Source organism: Anas acuta, chromosome 2 (assembly GCF_963932015.1).
Source record: "Anas acuta chromosome 2, bAnaAcu1.1, whole genome shotgun sequence".
Classification (NCBI taxonomy): domain Eukaryota; kingdom Metazoa; phylum Chordata; class Aves; order Anseriformes; family Anatidae; genus Anas; species Anas acuta.
The window spans coordinates 25,301,621-25,329,423 of record NC_088980.1 but is presented as its reverse complement, the minus strand read 5'-3'; the positions used below and the strand labels follow the sequence as shown (position 1 = coordinate 25,329,423).

Here is a 27,803-nt window from a genome sequence, read left to right as displayed (position 1 = left end):
CAGCGGGGGACTTCTGCCCTGCCCTGCCCTCACACGATGTCAAGTGGACAGGGATGGGTTTGGTGTTTTTTTTTTTTTTTTTTTTTTTTTTTTTTTAATTTATAATTTTAGTTTTGGCTCGCTTTCCTCTGGAGCAGCGTGGGGAGGCTGCGGGCGGCCGGGAAGGGGTCTTTCCCCCGGCCTCTCGTTTGGTTTAAAAGGCTTACATAACTTTTGGAGCCGAAACGGGCATTTAGATGACTTTGCCGGCCGTGTGAATGCCGCGTCCCCCGCGGCTCAGGGGACGAGAGGCAGACACCCCCCCCTCACCACCACCACCCCCCTCAGACCCCAGCCCTCAGCCTGAGGGGCGCGGGGCTCCCTCAAGGAGGACACACAACGCTGAGGGGGGGGGGGACGGCAGGGATCATAGACGCCCCCACCTCCCCCGCGGGGCCCGGCCTCGCCCGGCCGCCCTCTCACGCCCCCCTCCGCCTCTGCCCCGGTCTCGCCTCAGCGCCCCCGCCGGGGGGAGGCGGCGCGGGGGAGGCGCTGCCGCCGCCGCCGCCGGGCGCTCTCCGGCCGCCCCGCTCCGCTCCGCCGCCGAGCCCCGGGGAAGGGGTGGGAGCGGTGCGAGGGGGTGTGGGCACGGCGCGGGCGAGAGGAGGCAGATGCTTGCCGAGGGACGGCCCCTCCGGAGGGGCTCGGCCCTGGGCAGCGCCTCCCGGGCGGCGGCTGAAGCGCTGCGGGGTGTCGGGGAGGCGGCTGAAGCGCCATGCGCCCCTCCGAGGAGTGAGGGACCCAGGTGACCGGAGAAGGGACCGAGGTGACCGGAGGAGAAGGACCGAGGTGACGGGAGCGCTGCCACCGTAAGTCCCGGCAACTTCGCCGCCGGGAAGACCGGCAGCGGGGCGGGAGAGGGGATGGGGAGCTGAGCCCGGGCGGCGTGCGGCTGGGAGAAGAGGAAAATAAAAGGAAAAAAAATAATAATGATAAAGAAGACGGGGTGTTGGAGGAGGTCGGAGCCGTGGCTGCCGGCAGGGAGCGGCGCTGCTGGGGCTGGGGGCAGCGGAGCGGCCGCCGGGGGTCGGGGTCTGCCCCCGGTCTGCCGCCGGGGCTGTCGCTGTCACCGGGCGCCGCGGGTGTAGCAGCGGCGTTCGTGGGGCTGAGCGCTGCCGCTGGTGGCGGTGGATTGATGGATGAGGCTATTGGTTGGTGTCCAAGGACAATATAAACGCCTGCCAGGTTTGTCTTTAAATTGCCTGTATTGATTTCATTCTTGCGGGCTTTTTGACGAGGTGAAGGTAGTCGACGATTTGTAAAGGGAAGCGAAAAACTTCTGTTTTATTCTAGTTGCGGAGTGTTATTTGGAACCGAACTGATGAACGGAAGAAAAAATCATTCATAAAAAGAGCAAATACATGTGTATCCTCAGATCTCTTAAAGGCAGCGTTGTCAATATCTAGCAGATGCCTTCCTGCTACGCTTCTATGTACATTGGCTGCCACTGAACTTAGGGGTAATACCGTATTCCTCGCAGGACGGTGTGCTTCCCTGCTCTAACAGAGTTACGTAGCCTGACTGAAGGACTTTAGAATGAATTGAGGAAGTCATCGCATTAATACGCGTGTTGTCGTTCCGTAGGCACTGAATCAAGTAAAGCTCTTCCTCCTGCTTCTCTCCCCCTGGGTGCGGGTAGGACAGTGTTCAGGAGCAGAACCCTCCTGTCTGGCCGCCCCAGGGCTGCCCAGGGTGACATCCCCTGTTACCAGCAGCCCAAACTGCAGGTGGTGTCACGCCGAAGTGGGAATTGAAGTCACTCAGAATCCTAAGCATAACTGTGAACTAGGCAAATTAATGCTAGTATTTCCTTTGAAAAAAAATCAGACATTTGGCAGACTTTACAAGTCGGCAACCTTTGCTAAGTTACCTCTGCGGTGCTTACTACAGTTGTCATACAGTGACACAAAATTATTCTGGAAGTGCTAAAACACGGTGTGTCAGTACCTACCTGAAAGTGTTAAAGTGTGCTAACTTTGTAAATCTTGAGTAAACCATGGCCCTGTTAAGAACAATGGCAAAATCCCAATTAAAAAGAGTGGGTTTCACCATAGGTCTTGATTATCATTTAGAGTGAGTGCCAACCAACTTTGGTTAGAAATTCAAGTGGCAGTGTTTAAATTTGGATAGTGATAGTACTTCTAGCTCTCTGTAGCAGTGCTTTAAAATCCTGAGTGGTAGCCACACAGGTCTTAATACTTTTAAAAATGACTATGTATAATAAACCGTTTTGTGTTTTCAAGGGGAACAGGCACTTCACACTTGTCTTATAGTCAGATTTTCATGAGCAGTTCCTCATGAGCACTTCCAGAAAGGATCATAAGCAAGTTAGATTGCAGTTTGCGTATATACCGTATTTCAGCAGAGGTATTCAGGCAGTATATGTTGCTTATAGCAAAGACATTCACAAATAAACCGCTAAATATTTGACTTACTACAGATCATCAAACAACAGCTATATATCAGGGTTTTGTTCTCTAGAGCTCATAAGCTTGAAGGGAAGATGAAGAAACAGAAACATCTTTTCTTAAAACCTTGTTGAAATATTACTGCACAACCCTGTAAGAAGCTAAACAGGCACTTGCTGATACACAAGTCCTGTCATATAACACTGGAGTGACCAAAATAGCTGCCAATAATTTCCATTAATCTTGTATAAGCAAAAATGGAGGAAGAAAAAGCACATAATACCTTAGAGTTCCTGAAAAGTCTATACAGAAGAAAGACTGTTCTATAGTTTTTGTTTGTTTGTTTGTTTGTTTGTTTTTTAAAAATGATGCATACGGATAGATACAGTTTTTGGAAAAATTAGTAACTAATTGAGCTATGCTTTCCTGAAAGTTGTTATAGCAAGTACCATGGGTTTCAGTTCTGCAAATGCCCACCAGTTCTGTAAGTTAGTAAGCTGGTAAGCTCATTTTTGTCTTATTTCTGATAATTGGTGTTCAGGTCCTAGCTGTTGCCACAGAAGTCAATGTTGAAACTTGCGTTAGTGCTAGCATAGGTCACACCTGGGCCTTCTGGGGTTATCCTGTTATGTGCCGAGAACTTTCAATTCCCATTGCTTGTGTCAGAGTGGCATCCAGGCAGGTCACTGCCCAGAACTACAAGCACAGAATAAAATTCACTCCTTTGAAAAATTTGCTCAGTAAACAGTAGAGACCGAGGCATCTTGCCGAAGGCCATGCAGTAGGCCAGCAGATGACCTATGTCTGAACATGAGTAGTCGGTACTTAACAAGGGTACACTGAGCTCTATTTAACAGGATTTAGTGTTAATTGATCCTTACATAAAGCTACCCAAAAGTGGATGCCCAGTGCCTTAAGGTCCTATGTTATTTCCTTCTGATCTTGTTTATTTCAGTATTAACCTCAATGTTTGCTAGCAATAGCCTGCCAAAGAACAGCACATAATTACATATTGTTTGTTCTGTGCTGTTTTTTGGTCATACACCCACTTTCCATTTGACTTTGCTTTTAGTCACTTCCCAACTTAGGAAGGAGTGGGTCTGGCTGCTGGAAGCCTCTGTATGCAAGCACCATCAGAGGCGCGATTCGTGCACCAACAGCCCAGTCCCGAGAAGCAAAGCACTGGTGGCAGAGCACTAGGTGGCTGCTATGGCTGTGTCACTGCACTGCTTCAGGTGGGATCTCATCATGGTGCCATGTTGTAGATGTGGAGTTTTGTATGGGAAACACTTGCTGTAATATGGGTGCTGTAAGGAGTAGTTTTGGTGCAGAGAAAGCCTCAATGTAAATCTCCTTAAGGAGCAGTTCTCGTTCTTCTGAAGCAGGTGAAGTAGCTGTGAAAGATCACATGGCTAAATATCACTGTTAATTAATAATAATAATAATAATAATAATCTTGAAGGTCAATAGCACGTATTTTGTGTTGAAGCTTTTTGTTAATGTTTTTAACAGTTATGGCTCCGTGAATGCCTTTTGATCGTGGGATTTGGCAGGTGGAAAGAATGGAGAAACTGTGTACAAGACAATGTTTGCAACTGTCCTTCGTGATGGATAAGATTTGAGTTGGATTTACCTATCAGCTGGAAAGACACATTGGATTGCTCGTGTGTAGAACTAGCTGATACAATATGCCAACAGCAGTGAGATTGGCCATATCTCAGTTTATCAGCAGCACTGGGCTTGGTGTTCATCCAGCAGTTACACCTAGGAAATCCATGCCTCATGCTAAGGGCTGTATTTATGGGCATGTTTCAGCTGGACACCTTTCCAATTACAGCAATATCCATGGATGTTGGACGAGTCTTACTTCAGGTGATCTGCAGAGCAAACTGATGCCATGCTGCTGCCTCACCAGTGAGCCCATGAGCCATTCAGTTGGCTCCCTGGATTGGAGGTGATTCTTGGTTAAGGATATGGGTCCCCAGGGTGGGGAGGACTTGGGGTTACTGATTCCCCTCTGGTAGAGAGCTCCATTGGTCTGCCTGTGCTGACCTGCATGGGTATACACAGAGACTTACCATTAAATCAAGGAAGAACGAGAAGTTCTGGTATTCAGCCATGAGGCAAAAGAGGAGTGATTTGATATAGGTGATAGGAAATAGCACTGTAGATATGAAACAAATGAGAACAAGGCAGCCTTGGATTTTTTAAAGGTTCCCCAAATGTCTTCTGGCTTAGAATCATGTTGTAGAGAGGCAAACTAACACTGGCTTTTAGCAAATTTCAGACTGAAGTGCTGTAGTCCTGAAAGGCAGGTTACTGAGAGGAGAATCAGCTTAAGCTGTGCACCACAGACCTGGGGAACATGCAGGGAGGAGCTCTCTTGGGTCCGGGAGATGGAGTGATGGTGCAATACTGGTGTTCTTACCTCTACATGCAGTCCAAAAAAAACAAAACTGAAAAATGAAATTCATGCAAATGCATCTTATCCACTGTACCTTGAAATGATTGCAATGTACCTGTTTGTTTGTTTGTAAAAGGTTTTTCAGTAAAGCTGGTAGTGAATGGCTTTAGAATAAGCTTCTGGACCTTGGCTTTCCCATCATTTATTTCAGTTATACTGGATAAAAGACTTGGCACAGATGTGGCAGAATTGGCTCCTTATACCACGCTTCTGGTAGTCTTTTTGGAAATATACATACATTTCAGCATCATGTGTCACATTTCAGTGTCACAGTTTCATGTAACACTGTTTAGCAAAAATTTTCTGCTTGGTCATATCCAACAACTTATAAAGGAACTGTATCACTCTGTCCAAGGCTTTTGATGAATGTTACTTACTGTTACTAAAAGTTAGATGAATAATACATTTGATAATTTTTGCAGTATTTTTGAATCCATTGTTTAACTATATTTTATTTATGGTAGCTCTAGCAGCATGTACTTTAAATGAATAGAAAGATATGATACATGCTTGTTGGTGGCTTTGACATGCTAACTTTAGTTTGTGATGTCTTTATTAGCTTGGACAGAAGCACAGGTTAGAAAATTGCTGATATTTAAAAATGTGTGTTTGAAATGCCTTTTTCTTCCTGGATTGCTACTAAGTGCTGAACTACCCATCCACAATTGGAAAAGCAGATTTTTATTCTGTTGTTTTGTCCTAGAAATTGGACACTTCTGCAGGCAATGCCAAGTGAGTTCACAGACATATTTGGAGGTTGCTCGAGACAAGATGAATTGTGTCTTGTCTTCAGGAGTGTCGTCTCACAACTAAGTTGACAATAAAAAAGCCTTCTCTTTTAAATAATCTGAAGTGCTTCTGAAAGTGCAGCATTGCTATTAGAAAGGTGTCAGTGCTCCCCAGTTAAGATTGTGCTGAGATCTACTTGTAAAAGAAAAAGAAACTGAACTTCTTTTCTACTTTTTTTTATTAGTGACTGGATTGAGGCTCCCCATTTGGCACAATATTTTTCAAAGGTCTACTGATTTTTCTGTCCGTGTGTTTTTATGGAGAAATATTTACTTAGTTTTCAGTGCTCACATAACAAAAATTGTTGTAATCCATGGCACTGCTTAAGGCTTGATGGAGGAATGAGAAAGGTAACCAAAGACTGAATAAATTCATAGGGTGAATTAGCCACCTCTGTTTCTCCGAGGCATGCTCCAGAACGAGACAGCTCCTGTGACTGTAGCATTTCAGCTCTGGTGTGTGCAGATGGGTGACTCCATTTCTGGTAGTTTTGATTTCTCTCCAGCTGGTACCGGTAACGGGTGTTAACTGCTTAGACAAATCACAGGTAACTCTGCAGTTGTATTCTGTTGCTATTGTTTGTATCAGGATCCTCCCTGCAGGATGTGTGTACTGCAGCAGTTTCATGGAGCAAAGTGAGCTGTCTTGATTTAAGTGATCTGTGAAGAAGTAATGTGACCCCTAAAAGTGGTATTCCCATTTAACTTTACCTCTCTTATGAAGCAGTAGTAAATAGGTGAAGTTCTACATAAGCTATATTCTTTTGTGCAGAGCTATCACCGTGTGACTTGTACCAGCTTGCTTTCTTGATCTTTTTCTTCATTCATGTGTCTGTTGGCTTAGTTATGTGTGGCTGAGTAACTGCTTCATCCCTGGGCTCTTCTCATACATCTCTCTCCCTTTTCATCATTGAAACATGATGGGGTAATTTGCTGTATATCAGCTAGCAAGCAGATGGTAGGCGTCTTTGGACAACTGAATGCAGTTCCTCACAGAGGAGGAACAAATGATGTCCCATAAAGTTACAGCTCTTTATGTATTAAGGGCTGTCATCTCTCATCCATTGGAACACGGTGAACAAAAGATGCTCGATGCTCTTCAGGTTGTCATGAGAGTCCTTCTTCAAACTATATACAAGGCCTGAAACACCCTGTGAGTGTGCACATTTCTGACTCTTAAACAAGCAGTAAGCAATCTCCTCCATCCATAAATATTCAAGGGCAGGGGAGAGGATGCTTAGACCTGCATTACTTTGCCCAATTGCTTAGAGAAGATTATTTTTTTTTCTTGGCTTTGGTAGTGAGAAAGGTGTCTGTGACTTCTGACCTCCTTCATGCACCTAAAAGCTGGATCTCTCTGGGTAATAATGCCTGTGGTTACCAACCAGCCTGGCACCTAATGAAATCCTCGTTTTCTTTTGTCTTCAAATCTGGACTCTCCATACAACATGAAGTTATAAGTGAAAGTTCTCTGCTGTTATCCTCAGCTATGCTGCTGGGGTTTAAACACTGAACACTGAACACTGAATGGTATGCGATGCAGAAAGAAGCAAGTGATGTAGATTAGACAGGAAAAAACAAAACAAAACAAACAAAAAAAACAGAGTGGTGAAATAGTGAAAAATATAATTAGATCACAGAAAATGTAGAGCGGGAAGTGTTCTGCAGAAAAGGGCAGAAAGTGATGCTTTGAATGGTATATGCACCTGTGCATTTAGAGGGAGAGATGATCTGGAAAGTTAAATTACAAAATATCTACTAAACTAACAGAAAACATCATCTTCTGTTTACTTACATAGTAGCAGGGGAAATTAAATTTGTGCTCCAGTACTTAATTTTACGTATGAAATGTATTGATAATGACAGATCATTGATACTGGTTTAGTTGCTTATACAAGTGTCAGAGTAAGTTATTGAATCTTAAGATTTTATATGGCAACTCTTCCAGGAATCGTATTTCTAACAAAGGAAAATGGGAAACAGGATTAGTGTGAGGCTGACTCAAAGGGTAGTTTAGTCTCACCATTTGAGAGCCTCTCTAGCAAGTCCTGTGCTTTGCATCAGGCTGTTTAAGAACATTTGTTGAGAGTAACCCATAGAGAGCTGATCACGTGCTCCTGGCTGTGCTGAGTTGGGATGCTTGCAGTTTAGAAAATCCTTTAAGCCCTGGTCTCGAGAAAGATTCAGTGATGGGGAGCAAATGGGTTCAAGTAGACTTCCTTTGGTGTTCTGAGGGCCACTTCCCTTACTACAGGCTGCTCGATGGCTTGACTCGTTTGAGCCCTTGAGTTGTTTGTGTTACAATACATTTTCCTCTGTTTGAATGCTGCCAAGTACATTTTGGGTTGAAGCAGCATCAAGTAATAAATAATAATCATTGTTACCATATGCTCGCACAGATAATGCAGCCCTTGTGTTTTCTACTCTGTTGTTTATTTGTTGTTTCTATCATCTGATGGTATTTGATGGTATATGCTTTCTAAAGACTGGAGTCATCTTGGTACTGAAAGGAAAACACGTATATTTGGGTTTATAAGTATTTAAATTCTTGCTAACTTTTTTGGCAGTCAGATCTGCAGTGTTTTGATCGGAATGTGTTCACCCAGTGAAACGCCTAATGTAATCAGAAGTCATCACTAAAAAACCTGTAGGTTTTCACTGCATAACTGTCTTTCACCTAGCTGTGCCTCACATAACTGTATTCTCTTTCACCTAGCATCCATGATAACTCACTATGAGATCTATATACAAACTAAAAACCCAAGATGTGCCAGCTTGTCATTGCTGTAGCTGTTTGAGTTGTCTGCACAGCAATAGAACTAACACAAATCTTTGTATTTTAGGCCAGTGCTGTGGCTTATCCAGGCAGGCAGCTCAGCACCACATGGCCACTTGCTCGCTCTCCCCAAGTGTGATGGGGGAGAGAATCAGCAAGGTAAAAGTGCAAGAATAGATGGCTTGAGAAACTGATGATTTTTACCAGAATAAAAAGAAGTGGGGTGTAATGGCCTGTGAAATGTGAGAAATTAGTATGATTAAGCCAGCAGGAGATATGTATGTACTATGCACAGAAAGGATCCTGTAGAACCCCAGCTGTTAAAGATAGCTTCATACTCTCACAAAATATTGGGACTGTCTTTTATTGAAATGAAAGCCTGTCATTTCTCTACTTAAATAAATAAGTGGCAACGTGCGGTCATTATCTTATTTATTATATGGCAGGTCATCAAATACATGTATGTTACAGCCATGCCACATGCAACATTAGAGAATATCACTGATAAGAGACTTCCTAAAGTGATGAATTGTGGTATCGCTCTCATATGTAATTCCACATTGAGAAATCAGATGGGTGTAATCATTAAAGGCAGTTAGTTATGCCAATTGCTGTAGTGTGGCATTTTATTAAATATATTCAGAACTTTGTTGTTGTTGTTGTTAAAAATGATTATTTTTTTTTTCAATGAAAAGGAAACTAATGAATTTTATGAAATCTAAATTTTTGCTTCTCACTGTAAAATATTTTTGCAGGTGAGGGGAATTTCAATGATCTCTCTATATATGTATTTATAGCAAAATACTATTTTAAATTGAAGCAAAATGCACCACAATATAATATGCAACTTGCACTCTGGCATGGGCATAGTTTAGATGGAAAAAGATGCAACAAATTGAAGGAGATGCTGGGAGAGCAAACAGCTCTATTTGCAGGGTGTACTTACAAAAAAAGAGAAGTCAGCTGTCTTTGGAGATATCTCTGACCTAGTGTGTACCCCTTGCACTGTGTGACTATAGAAAGGCTGACTCTGGGCAGCACTGTATTCCCTATAGAAGCACAGTCCCCCTGGGCAGTCCATATGCATGTGGTCATGCATATCTATATATGTAAATATGCACATATGCAGACACAATTTTCCATATGCACTGTATAAAATAATTTGTACAGATTCACACTTTTTGTCAGAAGCCTCTGGTTTCATCTACTTAGTGTTTTGCTGAGCTTTCATCTTCTGGGCTAAGAAATTTCACCAATCTGTTGGATTTATTTGGAGAATTTTAGCCAGATAATTTCCATATGCTTTGAAAACCTCATCTAGTGCAGGATGTGTTGTTTTGCTTTTGTCTGCAAATTCTGGATGCTATGTTTCTTTGAGAAGTTCTTGTGCTGCCATGTGGTGGGAAATGGACTTGCCAGTAGAAGGTTTCCAAGTCAGGATCAATCCTTGTACCATTTGTCTAAGAACACCCACGCTTGTGCAGCCCAGATCTTCACAGAGCTTTGCTCTGCAATCAGGTTTTTGAGGCAGTGTTAAGGCAGTCTATGCTGCCTAATTGAGGGCAGATAGAACAAGATCAAAGCACAAAAGATGAGCAGAAAGTGGAGCGTAGGAAAGTTTGAGAAGTGTGGGGAAAATGGGAATGGTTTCAGAGGTGGTAGAAGGATGCTGAAACAGGGATTGGGTGTTAGTACTGAGAGCCAGTGTGGTTTGGGACAGGAAACATTTGAGAAATACAAGCTTCTTTGACAAGAATTTAGATGGTGAGGGACAAACTGAACGTCAAAAACACTGACATTCCCAGGAGGTGGCATTTAGGGGCTAGTAAGGACAGATGCTGGCAGAACACTACGGCAATAGGAAGAAGATGTACTGGAAGAGACAGAATTCTCTTTTGCCCTCCCTTTCTTGCTCCTCTCTTTTCCTCTGCTCCCCACAAAATATACTAGAGTCACAAAGCCAGGAAAGTGAGATAATTTAAAATGGGACAAACTGAAGGCTAGGGAAAGAAAGAGTCCTTCCATATAGTGTGCCACATGGAGTGTCAGAAACCTTGTAAGGAACAAGGTCTGCTCGGAAATGGTACTAAAAAGATGGAGAGTGGAATTAATGGACACGAGCATCTAATGTCTGGGAGAAGACAGGAGAAGAAGAAAAGAAAGTTCATAATGGGACAGATCAAGGTGAGGGAGGCAATAACCATCACAACGTCGTGCACAACCTTACTGAGTCTCACCAGCCTTCTGCTATCAGGAGATATCTGTGAAGATTTCTGGTGATGTTTTATTTTCCTTCTGGACTTCAACATGTACAGGATGTCAACCTGTCACTGCTGCAATTCAACCAGCCCTGCTGATATAGACCTTTGCGATGGGTTTTAGAGTTTTTAGTACCTTTCATGAAATGTTTTCACCGTGCATAATTAAAACACTGATGTACTGGTCTTAAGATGATTATATTTATTCCTTGTTTGTTTCTTATGCCCAGATTTAGAGGGTAGGGTGCAGATGCAGGAGCCATCTGAAAACCTATCTAATTTAAGCATGTCGTGGTTTAACCCGGCCGGCAGCTAAACACCACGCAGCCGTTCGCTCACCCTCCCCCCTCCCTCTCTGGGACGGGGGAGAGAAATGGAAAGTGAAGCCCGTGAGTTGAGATAAAGACAGTTTAATAAGACAGGAAAATAATAATAACAAAATAATAATAAAATAATAACAATAATAATACAATGGTGATAATAGGAAAGTAATAATAGTATGTACAAACAAGTGATGCACAATGCAATTGCTCACCACTCGCTGACCGATGCCCAGCCTAACCCCGAGCAGTCCGGCCCCCTCCCCCCGGCTAGCCACCCCTATATATTGTTTAGCATGACGTCAGATGGTATGGAATACCCCTTTGGCTAGTTTGGGTCACCTGTCCTGGGTCTGTCCCCTCCCAGCTCTTACTGCACCCCCAGCCTGCCCGCTGGCAGGACAGAGCAAAAGGCTGAGATGTCCTTGGCTTAGTATAAGCACTGCTCTGCAACAATTAAAGCATCGGGGTGTTATCAGCACTCTTCTCATCCCAAGCCAAAACACAGCATTCCACCAGCTACTAGGAAGAAAATTAATTCTGTGCTAACTGAAACCAGGACAAAGCAGCTCCCATTTATCACATTGAGCGTGTGAGCAAGACTCATTGGCTTAGTCCCACTGTCTTTCTGGGAATAATTTAAACCAAATTCATGGACTGAATCTCTGAATCTGGAGAAAATTTTATGTTCCGTTTACAGAGAAAGACAAGAAGTGTACATCTTCTGAATGTCCAGAATGCTTCTTTCAATGCATGGGCTTAGTTGATGGATTTTTTTTCTTTTTCTGAACTTCAGTCAAAAGAGGATAAAGGTTCTTTGTTTCTCTTATTCTTTTGTACAGACAGCTGAGAACATTTGTAAGTGTCTATAAGGGCAAATTTACTGAAGCAAATCGAAGAAGTGTGGATGGACAGTTGGAATGATTTGAAATATCCTGTTTCAGAGAGAGGAGCTCTGCATTCAGAGAAGAAATTGTAGGAAAGTTGAGGATCTACTGAGTCCTTTGATGTAAGTGAATCAGCCAGCTGGAACAGATTGTTAAAAAGACTGTTTCTGCAGAGGAAAATGAGATGCTGGAAACTTCTAATAGGATGAGGCAAAAAAGAAAATATGTGTGTTAATGGAGGACACTCAAATGTCCTATAATATCACTAGAATGGCTAGAGCATAGGAGATCGAGAGCAGATGAGAGGGCACCTCAGTAATGGTGATTGCTGACCTCCCACATTTTATCATCTACATGCAATCATTCATATGCAGTCTCAGAGAAACATCAAACACATTTGAAGAGAAACATACTATAGGGGCACAAACCCAGCAGATTGCCAGTGAACATGGGAGTATCGTGCAAGGAAAAATGAAAACCGGGTGTTTGGGAAGATGTATGCAAAGAAAACTGAGGAGAGCAAAGCCTTCAATGCATGCAGCTGAAAAATATCTCTGGGGAAAGCAGTCATCGGCAATGTTCCTTTATTTATTTATTTATTTTTTAAAAGGCTAATAGTGGTGAGACATGCAAACTTTTAAATAAAATCGCCATCACTAAATTGCCATCAATATTGGAGTACAGTTTTGGGGACTGACAACAGGAAAAAGTTGAACCCATGACACAAAACAAAACTATCAGGATACAAGAATATTCTATGTAGATAAAAGTATAAAAATAAGGAAGTAGGTATCTCTAGAGTAGATGCTCCTGCAGAATTAATTTTTTGATATGAAGCTTAGCTATTTGTTAAATCTGATTTAAAAAACAAACAAACAAACAAAAACAAACAAACAAAAGCCCATCCAGAACTTTAAGGGAAGTGAACTGGAAAAAATGTTCCCTGGCAGGCCTGCCTAATACTAAGTATCCATGTGGTTGAAGACAGATGAGGTCAACTGCCTGCTGCAAAATCTACCTACAAGGCAGTACCAGAAGTGCATGCTGCAACCTGATAACTGTTATCTCTACTTTGAGCCTCTTGGAAATAAAGACATTAATTAGACAAATGAGGAAGATGTGGGAAAGGGTGTACTTGATGATGACAATAGAGAAGAAAAATAATAGGGTATTCCATGTATGCATACTTATTAAAGATCTTTAAGGCAGTGAATCAGGAACAAATCAACACAAGAACAATCACGCAATGATACAGGAACAAAACAACCCACTCATGCTAGATGACATCACTTCCAAGCCTTCTCTAACAAGCATGTTCATTATGTTAGATGCACGATTTGGTAGTGGAAGGTCAGATAGGACAAGGAGGGCAGCTAATTAATGCCTTCCAACACACCATCCAGAAGGCAGTATTTCAAAAACGCCTGCTGACATATCATCTGCACAAGATACATCGAAGAAGAGAGGCCTTGAAATAGCAGAATATCTTACTCTTGTACCAGAGCAAATGCCACTAAAACTGATGGTGTTAATCACATGATGCTGGGGACATTTCTAAATCACAGTCAGATCCAAATCATTAGTAAGCAGATGGATGAGAATAGTTAAGCACTGGAACAGATTGCCCAGAGAAGCTGTGGAATTTCCATCCTTGAGAGTTTTGAAACTAGCCTGGATATGTCCCTGAATAACTTGAAAGTTAGACCTGCTTTGAGGAGACCTGCTACGTTACCTCCAGAGGTCCATTCCAGACTAGTTTTTTCTATGGTTCAGGGAATTATTTGGTCTGCAAAGGAGGCATCCAATCATATCCAAAAAAAAAAAAAAAGTGAAAGGGAAAAGGGCTGAAAGCACTTAGTCACCCCAAAAGAACTGGAACTCAGGGCAGAGGTTACAAAACTATCTGCTGAATAGAAATGATAGGACCTTGGTAAGAACTTGAAGGAGGAACGAAGTGAAGAAGGATTCCAATGGAAAAGGAAGTGTCAGGACAAGTAATTAAAAATGATAGTAACTGTCCCTAAGAAGGCTAAATTAAGGTTCCCCATAGTTTCTAACTTCAGTTACTTATATAATTTGAAGAATCTTTAATTGTCTGACTTTATCACAAGCATTTATTAGCGTGATTCCAAGAGACTCTGTATGAAATAAGGGTATTGGCGATTTACAAAGGCAGGAAAGTACCATTTGTTTTTGTTTAAAAGATCTATTAACATCATTGAACACAGAGTTTTTGCTAAAACATTCATCTATTCAGAGGGGGAAAGTAAAAACAATGCAGAAATGTGAAACCCTTAGGCTTCATTTAAGCAAATAATAATTTTGCAGATAAAAGCTGATTTACATAAGATACTCCTGAGAGCAAATTTTAAAGTGATCTTTATAATGCTGAACAGCTAAAGCTTGTCAATCTTAAAAAAAGCTGGCAATATGACGGCCAGTCTATAAGCTTTCACATTTAATGCTAGTCCATGAAGAACTCTCATTTTCTCTGTAGAACATTAGCATTAGCCTGATACCTGAGGTACACCTCAGTTGTTCATCATCAGTGCCCTTTTTTAAGGCCTTTTTTTTAAAGACTTGATTGCACAGACTGCAGCAGAAATGAAGTAGGGCTAGGGCATGAGTTAGCTTCCAGCCATCCTGTCAGTGTGCCCGGTGTGCCACCAGCTAGTCTTACTGTGTCCGGAAATAATGCCAGGTGTGACCTATTATTTGAGTAGTTAGGATGTGGGATATTGTAAAATGAAAAAGATGTTTGTTTACCACACTTAAGACACCTCTAGCATTACTTACAGTTTGTCATATTTGCTGTAATGTATGCAGAACGAAGAGAGGAGGATCATGCAGGTGAAATCCTGTTTGGTACAGTGACTTCCTCAAATTCTGCTCAATCCCAGACAATGGTTTGTTTTTGTGCAGTTACATGATAACCCCCAGTTAATGTTTGCACAGGGGATAGTAAAACTAGAAAGAGAGGGATAGTATTTTAGAAAGAGAGGGAAAACATTTCAGGAAAACCTCCACACATTCATTTGAGAGATAAATCTCATGGAAAATTGCCTTTCCAATTTCTCCTCCTTGCTCAACTTGCACACTTATTCCTGAGCAGGAGTCTCTTCAGTTTTGATGTTTCAACAAGGCACCATCTGAAGTCCCTTGGTAGGGTCAAAGCATGAGGGCAAGAAGGGTGTGAATGTGGTGGCAAATGTTCTTAAAAGATGGTAGCTTAGCTGCATCTTATCATTTTATTAAAGTGGCATTTTCCAAACTATTTTCCACAGTATCCTCATGCTAAGCGAGCATAACTCTTCAAGCAAACGTAAGAAGAAGCACTGGTACACAGGTAGGAGAAATGCAGTACTTCTAAAAGTATTGTGCAAGCTAACTTGTGCCAAGAGTCTCTTTCCTGCACTACTGGAGGTAGATCAAATTTGGGTTTTCTGCAGCTAGGAGATACTCTTTAAATCATGACCTGCATGCATGTTATACATTCTCTTCTCTCTGAAAGAAGTTTCTTGTCTCATCCACTTACACATCTTGTTTTGCCACCCTGCTTAGAGCCAATCTACTTGGCTAGTAATTGAAAAGTGTATGTTTTGCATTTTTCTTCCCATAATTTCTGCCACCCTTGGGCAGAACTCTCTTTTTCAGTGACTGGGAAACAATGATTGTGTAATGGGCATTTCCATAAATTAGTCATACATTCATACATTCAAATCAATGATTATATCGACTGGAGTCAGACCATCTGTCCTTTTCTGCCTGGAAGTAGAATGGTAAAATACAATAAAAATGCATGACACAAAATTAATCTCCTCAGTGTCTAATGAGGAGACTGGGCTGATCTGAGGTGCTGCCAGCACTGAGGCTGTGTGTGGTGACCTCAGAAGCTGTAATCAAGGGGAGCCTGATGCCAGCAACCCTTTCTGCATTTTTTGGCCGGGCAGACATTTGAGATGGGCATGTGCCTCTGCCAGCTAAGCTGCTCCAAACCCACCAACTCTGAACCAGGTTGCTTTGGTGCCGATTGGGCCAGAAGCCATGTTCCCAGGCCAGGCCAGCACTGAACACAAAAGACTGCACCCTGCCTCTCCTTTTGCTATTGAAGGCTGGGTGCTGTGCTGAGCAGGCAAACGCACGTGTTTGCCTGCTCTCAAGTTCAGCACAAATGTGACTGCTCGTCCCTTTGCTGTATTGCTGTGCTCTTCTGTTGCTACCATTGTGCTGGAGTAGTGGAAATCACATGGTAAAAATAACAGAGTTCCCATGGAGTGGACACTTAGAACAATATCAATAGGCTCATCACAATGCGGGTGAGAGGAAGAAACTGTATAGTGATGGATATATGCTGTTACTGCATCGGTTTTTGCACCAATTAATTTTTGTGATAACAAAAAGTATTACTGTGCCTTTTATGGATTTTAAATTACATAAACCAACTCTGTCACTCACTGTACGTCATGCTGTTGTTATATTAAGGTCTTAATTCTTACATGGAAACAGTCAATTCGTGTAAAGTCCTCTTTGTACTTACATATAATCATGGAGACTTTATAAACTTATGGCAGTTTTGATATTTTGCACTTACACAGTTGCAAGGGGCATTAGGTAGAGCAAGAGTAGTCCCCTAAGTACTTGACAGTTTCCTTCTAAAGAACAGGAAGGAAGCAATGCCAGGCCCAGGCCCAGGCTGGGCAACAAATGGCTGGGGAGCAGCTCAGCAGAAAGGGACCTGGGGGTGCCAGTGACAGCAGGTGCAGAGAGAGCCAGCAGTGTGCCCTGGCAGCCAGGAAGGCAAACCCCATTTTGGGTTTCCCATGATGGCAGGGTGCAGAAGGGCTCAGAGCTGCACTAGGGGAGGGCTGGGATGGTTGTGAGGAGAAATGTCAGTGCCATGAGAGTGATCACACACCAGGATGGGCTTCCTGGAGAAGCGCGTAGTGCCCCATGCCTGTCAGTCCTCAAGGGACGGTTGGACAATGCCCTCGGTGACATGCTTCAGCTTGTGGTCAGCCCTGAAGGCTGACTCGATGGTCTCTGTGGTGCCCTTCCAACTGTTCTGTTCTGTTCTGTTCTGTTCTGTTCTGTTCTATTCTATTCTATTCTATTCTATTCTATTCTATTCTATTCTATTCTATTCTATTCTATTCAGAGATAAAAAGCAAAACCATCAATAGAAGAACAACGTAGCAACAGAACTGTTAAGTAAGAGGGCTGAAATTATCGCATCAAAACAAAACCCAAAGGAAATTTAAACTCGAAGCTGAAACCATTTTAACTTTCCTTTTTGATCACAAAATATGAAAGACAGCCTAAAGCACAGTATGGTTTTTCCCTAAAGCATGATATTAATTCCATCACGTTTGCTTGTGCATCTCTGCATGTCTGCACATGTATTGCATCTTTTAATTACTTTCAGTGGGAAGCCTGGACAGTGCCTGTTAGCCCAAAGCAGAGAGGAAAGTGGAAAAAAAATGGTGAGCAGATTTTTAAGAAACAACCTTGTCAATAGGAGTACAGGCACCAGAAGGGGAAGAGTTAAGGGAAGAATATGAAGGATAAATGCTCATGAAACATGGATATTGCTGCTCCTACTTCTACAACAGGAGAAAAAAATAAAGAATAGGCTGTCAAAAAAAGAAAACCACAAGCTTTGGGGAAGCCCTGAGCTTAAGGAGAACAGAGAGCTACTATTTATTTATTTATTTATATGCAGTTTTAGGGAGCTTTTTACTAAGCAGGCTTTTTCGGTGTCCTCAGACCTACTGATTTACCTTTCCAGTCTTTTACTGGAGGTGGATGAGATGTCCAGTAGGTGGCATCCTTTTAACACAGTGCTAATCTCTCATAATAATTTTCATTTTAAAAGCATTTTTCTGCAGAACTTAAATTGATTATCACAGAATCCTCCCATGCAGAAGTTATGTTGGTATGATGACTATAAGTCAAAACTCTCTGATTTGGAACCCTAAACTGAAAAAAAAAAAAAAAAAAAAAAAAGAAACAAACCACTGTGTTTGGGGATCTGAATGAGAGAGAAAGAAAATTTTCTCTCATTGGTTCAGAGCAATTTTCTGAGGGAGTTTATAACAAGCTGCAGCTTCACAGCATCTACTGGAACCACTTCTGTGGTTTCTAATTTGAGGATTCTGGTCTAATGTAAGGACTATTTTTTGGAATGTAGTGATTAGGAAATCATGTTTACATTTGAGCAATAGATGATAGAGATTGTGACATCTTACTGTTTGCATTTAATTTACCTCTGTTACATCTTGTTCATTTTTGAAATTTGTTAACTTTTTTTCTTACTAAGAAATAATCTTGACAATACTAGCTGGGGAAGTAGATGATGTTACAGAACCACTTCTGCATATGTGTCTGCATAAATTTCTACATAGAAATTATGTCAATGGATACAGTTTGAATGGGCACGTGCTTCAAGCTGCTAGCATTTGGCACTGACATCAGTGTCAGGTACCAGCTGTCCATTCAATTAGCCAGTACCCTGACTGAAACCACACAGATAATTCACAGACTGACTGCAAGTGGAAAACAAATTTGCTCAAAGCGTTTGGGAATGTGTAGTGAATCAGAACACTGCGTAGCCAGGGATGTCTCTGCTCTGCTTGAGAAAGCGTTTATGGACATCTGTTCTTCAAGTCAAACAGTCTTCTGGTTTGCCTCCAGGTTCACCTTGCCTAGAAAAGGAAAGTGTCAGAACCCTGCTCCGGTTCAATGTGACTAGAAACAACCCCCAAAAAGTCACAGACAGCTTCTAATAATACAAGGCCTGAAATAAACAGACTTGATAGCTGAGTGGGTCTCACTAGGTCTAACTCCCTCTTTGCACAGAAAAGGATTGACAGATCTGTATCCAATGAAGCATAGACTGTGGTTTTTGAAGCATTTTAACTGCTCTGAAGTTTGGGATTTGCCATAGGGTTTAAGGTAGCATCCTGTCTTGTGCTTATCTGCAGCGAGTCAAGCCACAGTTTTAAAAAGTGAGGCTGAGGTACTGGTCTGTTTTCATTCCTTCTGTTATTTCAGTGAAAAATTACTCTGAATGTATATATCATCCAAAATTGTGTTGAGTTTGTTGTTTTAAAGGGCATACAACTCTTTTAATACTCTTTACATGTGCTTGCTCAATACTGTGCTTCTTACATATAAATCATCTAAAAAATCCATCTCTGTAATTTCTTCCACCTTTGTCTATTCAGCCTGAGACAAGCTGTCTGTACAGAGGCAAAACTCCCAAAAAGGCTAAAGTAAAAATTGATGGTGGATTATTGCTGGTGAATATATAGACTGAAATAATATTTCCAGGGCTAGGAAAATCTATTTTACAGCAAGAATATGGGGAAAGGTTTTCAGATGAGAGTGCTGAAAAGCAGTACCACAGTAAGTGAATGTGTCTGAGGATTGCAAGGATAATTTTCTAACCAGGTGTGAGCTACAGTCACCGTCATCCTGAGCCTGCAAACAGACCATCTCAGGTTATCTGCTACCAACTTCCCAGGTTGTACCAGACTGAAACTTATGATAGCTTCATACCTGCCTTTCAGAGTATGAGTGGCAATGTATGAACCATGCTGACTTAAAAAACTTGTGCTACTGTTTGGAAAAATCTCAGAGGAGCTTTATGACTAGGGTCAGAGGAAAGAACCCAATAAACAAAGTCAGACTTGGATGCACTGATGAAGGCTCCTAAAATAAGCAAGATGCTGGAGGAGAATGAAAGGGCAAAATTCCTTCTCCATGCCAGCCTGCAGCAGGGGTGGGATTTCAGTGTCTGAGATGCATGTTGGGGATGCAGAGGACAGCCGGGGCAGTGCTCCCATAGCTGTCACAGCATGTGCTGTCACCGCAGTGAGAGGTGTCTGTCTCGGTACTTGCTGACTGATGCTCAGGGTTGCTTTAATGACTCATCTTCTCTGTTGATATTAAAGCAGTAGGTGTCTGGTAACAAGGGCTGCCTGCAGTCATAACCCAAGTTCTGCTGCAATCGTTTAACAAGTCGGCAGTCTGGTTGGCGTGTCTGTCACAGGTTGGTGTGTGAGCATGGTGCAGGGACATTGTAGTTCCCTGGGGAACTGCAGTCTCCAGTCTTCCTGCAGTGGAGTTTGCTCTGGGATGTAGCTGAGAGAGGTGTGGAACAAAACACTGTCAAGCAAGTACTGAAGCGGGGCCATGTAGGGAAGCTTCTTTCCAGTACAAGGTATCCCTTATTGCTGTGCTAATAAAGGGTGCGTAGGGCCAACACCCCACATACTGAGGCAAACTAAAGTCTGTTTTGAAGAAAGGAACAGTTTTTGAAGCACCTCAGTGCGTTATTACTTATGCCAAATAAAGGAAACCTTTATTCATGTCCATTATTACAAAATGAGACTGTTACTGTTTTTCAGTGTTTTTCAAAGACCAAACTAAAATGGTGTTTCTCTCCCAGAAGATCTACCATCTAAGCCAGGAGAAAGATGTAGTCAACGTTGATTGAAACAGAGCTAGTTAGCGTGATAGGCAGTAGTTAATAGCAACCTATTCAGTAATCCTGCAAGTTTATTTGTAGTACTTCTTTCCTGCCAGATGTTTCAGAAAATGTGACAAAGTTTAATTATATAGTTACAGAGATAATTAAGAAATTATAGCAGGCACTGAGTGAAATTAGGAGCTGTAATCAGGAGGGAAAAGGTTTTTATAGAACATCTTTGAAAACAGAACTGTGAGCAAAGCCAAGAGACAAGAGAGGAGGGGAGACAGTGGGATGAACTAAAGTAGGCCAGTCTGAATGGAGAAGACATGGCAGAAAACTAGTACTAGATACTAGCCAGCATGAGTGCTAAAGAAATCCTAATATTAAAAGAGAAAATATGGAAGAGATCCAGAAGATAGATTGGAGCTAGTACATGGAAAGTTTTGAAGTGAGAATAGTAGTTTTGAAAAGGATCCAAAAATGAATTATGAGTCGGTGAAGTTAAGGAAGGATAGAGTAGAAAGGGTATTGGGCTTTAAGATGTGTCACATAAAAAAAACAACTCTCCAGACTGCTGAACTATGGAGAATGAACCTTGAGAGGGGTTGCAATAAATAGCTGTGCTGGATGAACTGACAGAAAACGAGGGAACTGTGCAGGCAGTAGTGACTTTATGGCTGTAATCCAGTGTTTATTTTCTCTTTTTTTTTTTTCCTTCTATCCTTTCCGGTCTACTACAATATGTCTTTAAAAACATATCTGTATTTAGTGACACCCTAAGTAGATTTGTGATCATTGGATTGTTGAACCAGTGTTTGGTTACATGGTAGATTACTGAGTTTGTTTCTAATTTGCTTTTTCTGTAAATGTGTCCCTCTCCCCCATACTCCTCCCCAGTTTTCCTCATGCTTTATATCCTTTGAAATATGTTGTTTGTTTTTTTTGTTTGTTTTTGAATAAAATAATGGATACTTCATGAGTGTAGTGGTATCACTTCACAATCAACATTTGATCCTGTATTCTGCTTTTGAACCTGATGACGTAAAGCACCTTTCAATTGCTTTTTCTTGTTACAGAACATGGTGTGGTCTTGATTCACAAATACAGCAGCTATTCATGGCACAGTTGCAAAGCAACACGTGGTTTAGAGATATAAATATTTACTTGAGCTAGCGCATGTTTTTTTTTGTAATATGAAGCACTCTGGGTATTTAACAATTAATACTGGCTAGACTAAATTAGTTATCTTCATTTTAGAAATTGCCTATCTGGTTCCTGCTTACAGGTCTGACTCAATACTTGGTCACTCCTTGAGTATCTAATGGTCTTCCAGCTGAAATCAGCACTAAGACCAACACAGTTAGAGTAGATCAGGCAAGTCTTTAATAACTCCTTAGCTCCAGAGAGCGTAATTCTAAATAGAAGTGATTGATCTCATTATGGATTTATTGATCCGGAATTGCACAAGGTGTGGGTTAACTGAAGAACTGAACAGTTCAGATTGCAGCCTCCTATACTTTACACCAATGTTTATCTATTAGTCACATTTTCTGCAACTATCTTTGACTACCAGGTTGGCAACAAACATGAAAAATCCGTTTAAAACTATTTCACCCCAAATAAACAGAGGTAATGAGCTCATTTCTATGGAAATCTTTCCAATATTATCATTGTTGCCTGCCTACCAACACATTTATGAAAATATTTGTACAAATTTAATAGCTTCTCATTTATGAAGAAAGATTAAAAAAGTGACAGCATAAAAACACATGGGAGGTAATTGATTCACAAATAAAGTTGTCATTCTGCATGATAATTGATCCAACCTCAATTGAGAAGAAAAAGTGGTGAAATCAGTTTTAGTGGGTGGAATGTGTAAGAAAGAGTTATCAACTATAAGACCAATAGTTAAGACCAATTGTTATGTCTTACATATTGCAGTACTTCATCAATGTGAATCTGGTAATCTTCCTGAATGTTGTCCCACTCACTTTTGACAGAATGCATAATTGATAATCTAATGCAAAATACCTTTGCCTTGAATAGGACAATCTGCCTGAAACAAACAAACAAACAACCCCCCAAAAACAAAACAAAACAAAACAAAAACAAACAAACAAAAAAAAACCAGCAAATCCAGCTCTAAATATATTCCTATTTGAATTTGGTGTGATCTTTCTTTGGTTCTGATGGTAAAGATATGCAGTGGAAAATTGGTTTGGAAAACGAGACAGGGAGTGAAGCTCTAGACACTCAGAAAGTGTCATGAAACACACAGATGAAGGGGCTTGTGTATACACTATATACACTATTTTGGTTTTCCTTTGGGCAATGTAGTGCCAAGTATTTCTTCAGCCTTTCCTCTTATAAGCAGAATTGCCTCTGTCATTAATGAAAGCTATGTCTCAAAGTCTGAGAAAGTAAAATACTGAGCTGATTTGTCACCTGATGTGTCAGACAATGATTTTGTCAGTGTTTGTAGGTTTATTGGGTTCAAAGTAGTTGAAATCACTCTGGAAAATCAGCAAAGACTACAAAAGTGTATTATTTGGTTCATTAAATAGTAGTTTTTATCCAGAGTCAATACTGAACCAGTAGTGCAGAGACTGTTGATGGGTAAACGCAAAGAGCAGTTAAAAATGAGATTCTGATCATTTGTTGATGGTAATTAGGACACTACATATCTTTACTTAGGAGATTGGTAGATCTCCTGTTTCCAGCATTGGAACTTGCAAAAAGTTTCAGTCCTCCAGTGCCATTCTCTGATACAGTTAACAGAAGGCAGGAAATTTTTGAAACTTTATCAGAAAAGATTTTATGAAAGAATATAGAATCCATCTCCTGTAATTACATTGCTCCTTTGGATGTTCTTTGTCCATGCAGTTTCAATAAAATGTAAATTGCAGTCTTTTTTCTCTGCTGCCCTAGATCCTGCCCTAGAACATGAAACATTTCATGTATTTGAATGCTTGTAATTGAAGCATGTGCAAAAAATATTGGCAACTGTGGTTTGTAAATTATAGTGCGACATTGTTGCGAAGTGTTAGAAGACCAAACTGATGTATCTCAAAAACATTGGATAGAAATTAAGGTGATTTTTTTAATAAAAGGTGTAATTTATGATGTATATTATAACTCTTTGAAATTAAAAGTTCAATACAAACTTATACAAACAGCTGGGAAAAAAATTCGTCCAAGTAGCAGCCATAGTGCTTGCTATATTTTGTCATGTGTGTTCATAATACAGAGCTAGTTTCAATACAACAGAATTAGAATATCAATTGCCTGTTTTTATCAGAGCACATTAAAGTGTTTAGCCAAAGTGAAATTGATTGCATTGAATTGCAAATTTCAGTTGAAAATAAAATTGGGATCACTAGAGAGAAGTTAATGTGCTCTTTAACTTTACTGTGCAATAATATGAGCTTGAAATATGACTGCATATTCTGCTAAAATGGGTTTAGATAGTTAGCTCTGCATATTTAGATTCGTATTGTCTTTAGGTTGCCTCTTGAAACTTCTCTGGGTTATATTGTCACAGGTTTAGGCTATTCATGTCTGTCAGGGCAGAAGCAGTTCATTCAGTTTCATTGAGCCACTATCCCCGGAGGTCTTCGGAAAACATGTGAATGTAGAGCTTGGTGACATGGTTTAAAGGTGAACTTGGCAGCGCTAGGTTAACATTCAGACAAGACAATCTTAGGGCTCTTTTCCAACCTAAATGATTCTATCATCATTTAGTTAATGCATACAAAATTCACCAATTAACTTTACTGCTAGTATAAAAATAAGCACATATAAGGAGGCAGCAAGTTTTATTTTAATCTGGTGTACTCTTCAGAGATCTTCAAGACACCATGCCCTTACAAGTTGCTGGCTCCTGCTCAGCAGTACAGAATGCTTTGCACTCTCAATGTGCCCCAGCCAGCTGAGGGAATGGAGACTGCTTATATGATGGAAAGACAAATCCCACATGAAGGTATATTTTGGGCCTAAAGTAGATTTTTCTCCAGGGTATGGAAAGGGAGTGTTGGCTGCCACTTGACTGACCTGTCTTAGAAAGAACATGAATCATTTCAAGATGGTAATCAACCAGAATAACTTCTCTATTGTGTTCATTTGTAGCAGCCAGCAAGTAGTTTTACACTTAGACTATTAATAAAAATGAGCTGTGGAAAAACATGGAGAGTTAATGTCAATATTTTTAAGGTTTGGAACTGAAGAACTTGCCACTTCCAAACTATGTGAAAAGTTCTCTGAAAAACAGAAGTACAGAAGAAATAGAAGTGATCTGTCTTTCCCTGTTGTTTGATGATACTTAGTTTTTTTGTACGTCTCAACTTGGCATCAGGATTCATCTAAAAATACATCTCTTGAACGGTTTAGCTAACTTGACTCATTAGGAGTTATTTGTATGTTGATACTGTTATAGGACATTCTAAAAATAATTGTGTGGACTTGTGACTGTTTTTGTGTTTGTTAAATAAGTCGGGGCTTATAGGCCACTGTGTGAGACACTGAGAAGGTGATGTGTGGAAGTGGCATTTTTTTTCAAAAACAAAAGAAAGCCATACCAGTGTCATAGAACCATAGAACCACCCAAAACCCAAACCAAATACATGAGAGCACTGTCCAAATGCTTCCTGTACTTCAACAGCTGTGACCACTTTCCCAGGAAGCCTGTCCCACTGCCTGACCACTAGGTGCAGAACCTTTCCCTAACACCCAGCCTGACCCTCCCCTGTCCCAGCTCCATGCTGTTCCCTTGGGTCCTTTCACTGTCCCCAGAGAGCACAGCTCAGGCCTTCTCCTCCGCTCCCCTCATGAGGAAGCTGTAGGCTGCAATGGGATTGTGAGTCCCACCCATGCAAAAGCAAACAATTGGGGAAAATGCATGAAAATGCAAAATTTGAGTGTTTTTACAGGAAAACTTAGAAGTATTTTTTTTCAAGATAACTTACAGGTATTTTTTCAAAAAAGTAAGGTGGTCCTTTTTTTGATGTAGGTTGACAAATGCTGCCATAAAACCTACAACACCAGCAAAGAATAAATGAATTTTCATCTTTTCTCAGGATAAGTGGAAAGCAGCCTTGAGATTGGAGACTTAAAAAGTGATTAAAACAACTGAAAATTGAAAATACTAGGCACGCATTTTTTTATTTTAGCTAGCACAAAGGTAAGGCAGAGCACTATACAAGTGGTAGCTAGAGGTCAATGACATTACACATCCAGACTAGGCATAACAACAGAAAGGAGTGACAAAAGTGTATCCTAAATGAATATCTATACATCACCATATTTACAATTTATATGAAATCTTACAATCAAAGATTAGATAAGGCTGGAAAATAATGGTTTTACTCTTCTGATGTCTTATGAATTGTTCAATAGCTATATAAATTTGTGTGCATATATGTATATGTATACATACACATGCACGTATGTGTATGCCTATATATCCACTTAAAATTTATCTGAATTTACAAAATAGCATGTTTTTTAATGTGTAAATTCAAGATTTGATGAGCCAATGTTCGTATTACTTGAAGGCAAACTGCACTGTGGAGTGTTCTTGCTATCCCACAGCAGCTTAATTTTTCAAAAGCACTTGTCAATACAGTTTTAGATACTGTAAAACATTGTGCTTCTGTGGTTACTTGACCAATACAGTCTGCTTGCTTCAAGTCAAAATATAGTCCATACAACTTTAATACCGTTTTCTTCTATTTTTTCAGTTTAGTTGAAATGGAAAGAGTTATATTATTCATTGCTCATTCTGAGAAAAGCACAGTATTCGAAATTATTACCAGCATATTACATTAGTTAACAGCCAGTTAAACAAAACCTAATTAATATATCTGAACTGTGGGAAAAGTTACACTTACAGACTGTATGAAAGCATTTCTTACAACAAGAAAGTCAATGGCAACCAAGTTGACTGATTTAGTGATGACGATGATTCTTATGCCTGTATTCAACTGATTTCAGGCTATTTCAATTCACACTACTGAATTAATTCACACTACTTTCAATTAAGCCCTAATAATCTTTTTTTTTTTTTTTTTTTTTCCCCCAGAACAAATTTTTAATGTAAATAAATCAGCGCAGATCTTCCCTTTCCGTGTATGATCTTGTTCTTGTTCAGGATTTCACAAACATCATTCTTGGTTTCTTAAATCAGAGAGCCATGTTCCCTACCCTGGTTCCAGGCTCAACAGTCAGGTCTATTCCTCTTCAGAATCCTGTTATACAAACAAGCCCTGTCTCATGGTCATAATGTGAGGTGAGTCTTAACTGCTGTTGATGAGGCAATCAGATGCAAAATCTTAGCGAAACTAAAGGCTCATTTCAGTTTTCTATAATGTAAGGCAAAACTCTTAAAAAAAAAAAGTCTATTTTAGAATGGAGGATCTATGAATCCAAAAAAAAAAAAAAAGATAGGAAACACGGGTTGCAAATAAAGTGATGAGTTTTGAACAGGGATTTATTTTTTTATTTTTTTATTTTTTTATTTTTTAATGCTTTCAGAATAAATGTAAAGCATGCAGTTTTTTATTTAGTTTTCAGGTTTTCTCTGATGGTTGGCCAGGGAACTCCTGTGACATTCAAAAAGTAGATGAAATTACTTTTAATTCTTACATCCAGAGAGCCTTACTGATGCATTTACTGCTGCCTTATGGCAGTTACAAAGAAGCACAAGGTATCCTGTCTAAGTTTTAAAAATGGGTATGCAAGTCTCTGATTCTGCACATTTTCACTTTAAAATTGTGAACAGTCTTTTTATTCTCTCTAGAATCTAATTAAGTGTGATTCCTGTTACATTTTATTTTCTGCATCTCCTTGCATCTATGTGTACATGTATGGTGTGGTCCGTACCATCTGCAGTACCTTCCACTGCTTCTGTATAGGATGGCTCCACATCTGATGTGGGATCTCTTTCTTGCTGACAGCTGTGTGTGAGGAAGCTGTTACAACCAAAATTACATGGCATGTGGAGCCTGGTTGGAGCTCTGGAGGTGGCAAAAGTTCCTGGAAAGCGCATTTGGCTGAAGAAAGTTATTTAAGGTTGCACCAATACTTTCCTACCCAGTGTCCATATGGAGTACAGTGTGGTGTTCTTGTGGAACAAGCTGTTCTTGTTTCCAGCTGCTAAGTCACATTGAAGTCAGCTAAAAATACTTTAGTTTCCTGGTATTAGTTCTTTCCATGAGAGCAACTGATGTGGGGTAAAACAGGATTCTGAGGAGGAGCAGAACCGATTTTAGAGACTGCAACTGAGGCAGGAATGGGGCTCGCTGGTTTCAGGGGCGAAGAAAGGTGAGGTCTGTGAGGTCCTGAATAGGAAGGAATTTCATATTTCAGATTACACGTGGAAAGATCTGTGCACATT

The 27,803-nt window shown here is 40.7% G+C and overlaps 1 protein-coding gene across 3 annotated transcripts in view; it reads left to right on the top strand.

Annotated features, from left to right (window-relative positions):
- The first annotated feature begins 435 nt into the window (after positions 1-435).
- CALCR (calcitonin receptor) overlaps positions 436-27,803 on the top strand; it is a 170,429-nt gene continuing 143,061 nt past the window's right edge. For 2 of the 3 annotated variants that reach the window (XM_068673964.1, XM_068673963.1), the window contains exon 1: positions 512-848. The gene's annotated coding sequence lies outside the window, so the exon portion shown is untranslated. Of the gene's footprint in view, positions 849-27,803 lie in introns of all 3 variants that reach the window. The other variant, XM_068673966.1, reaches the window with a different exon arrangement.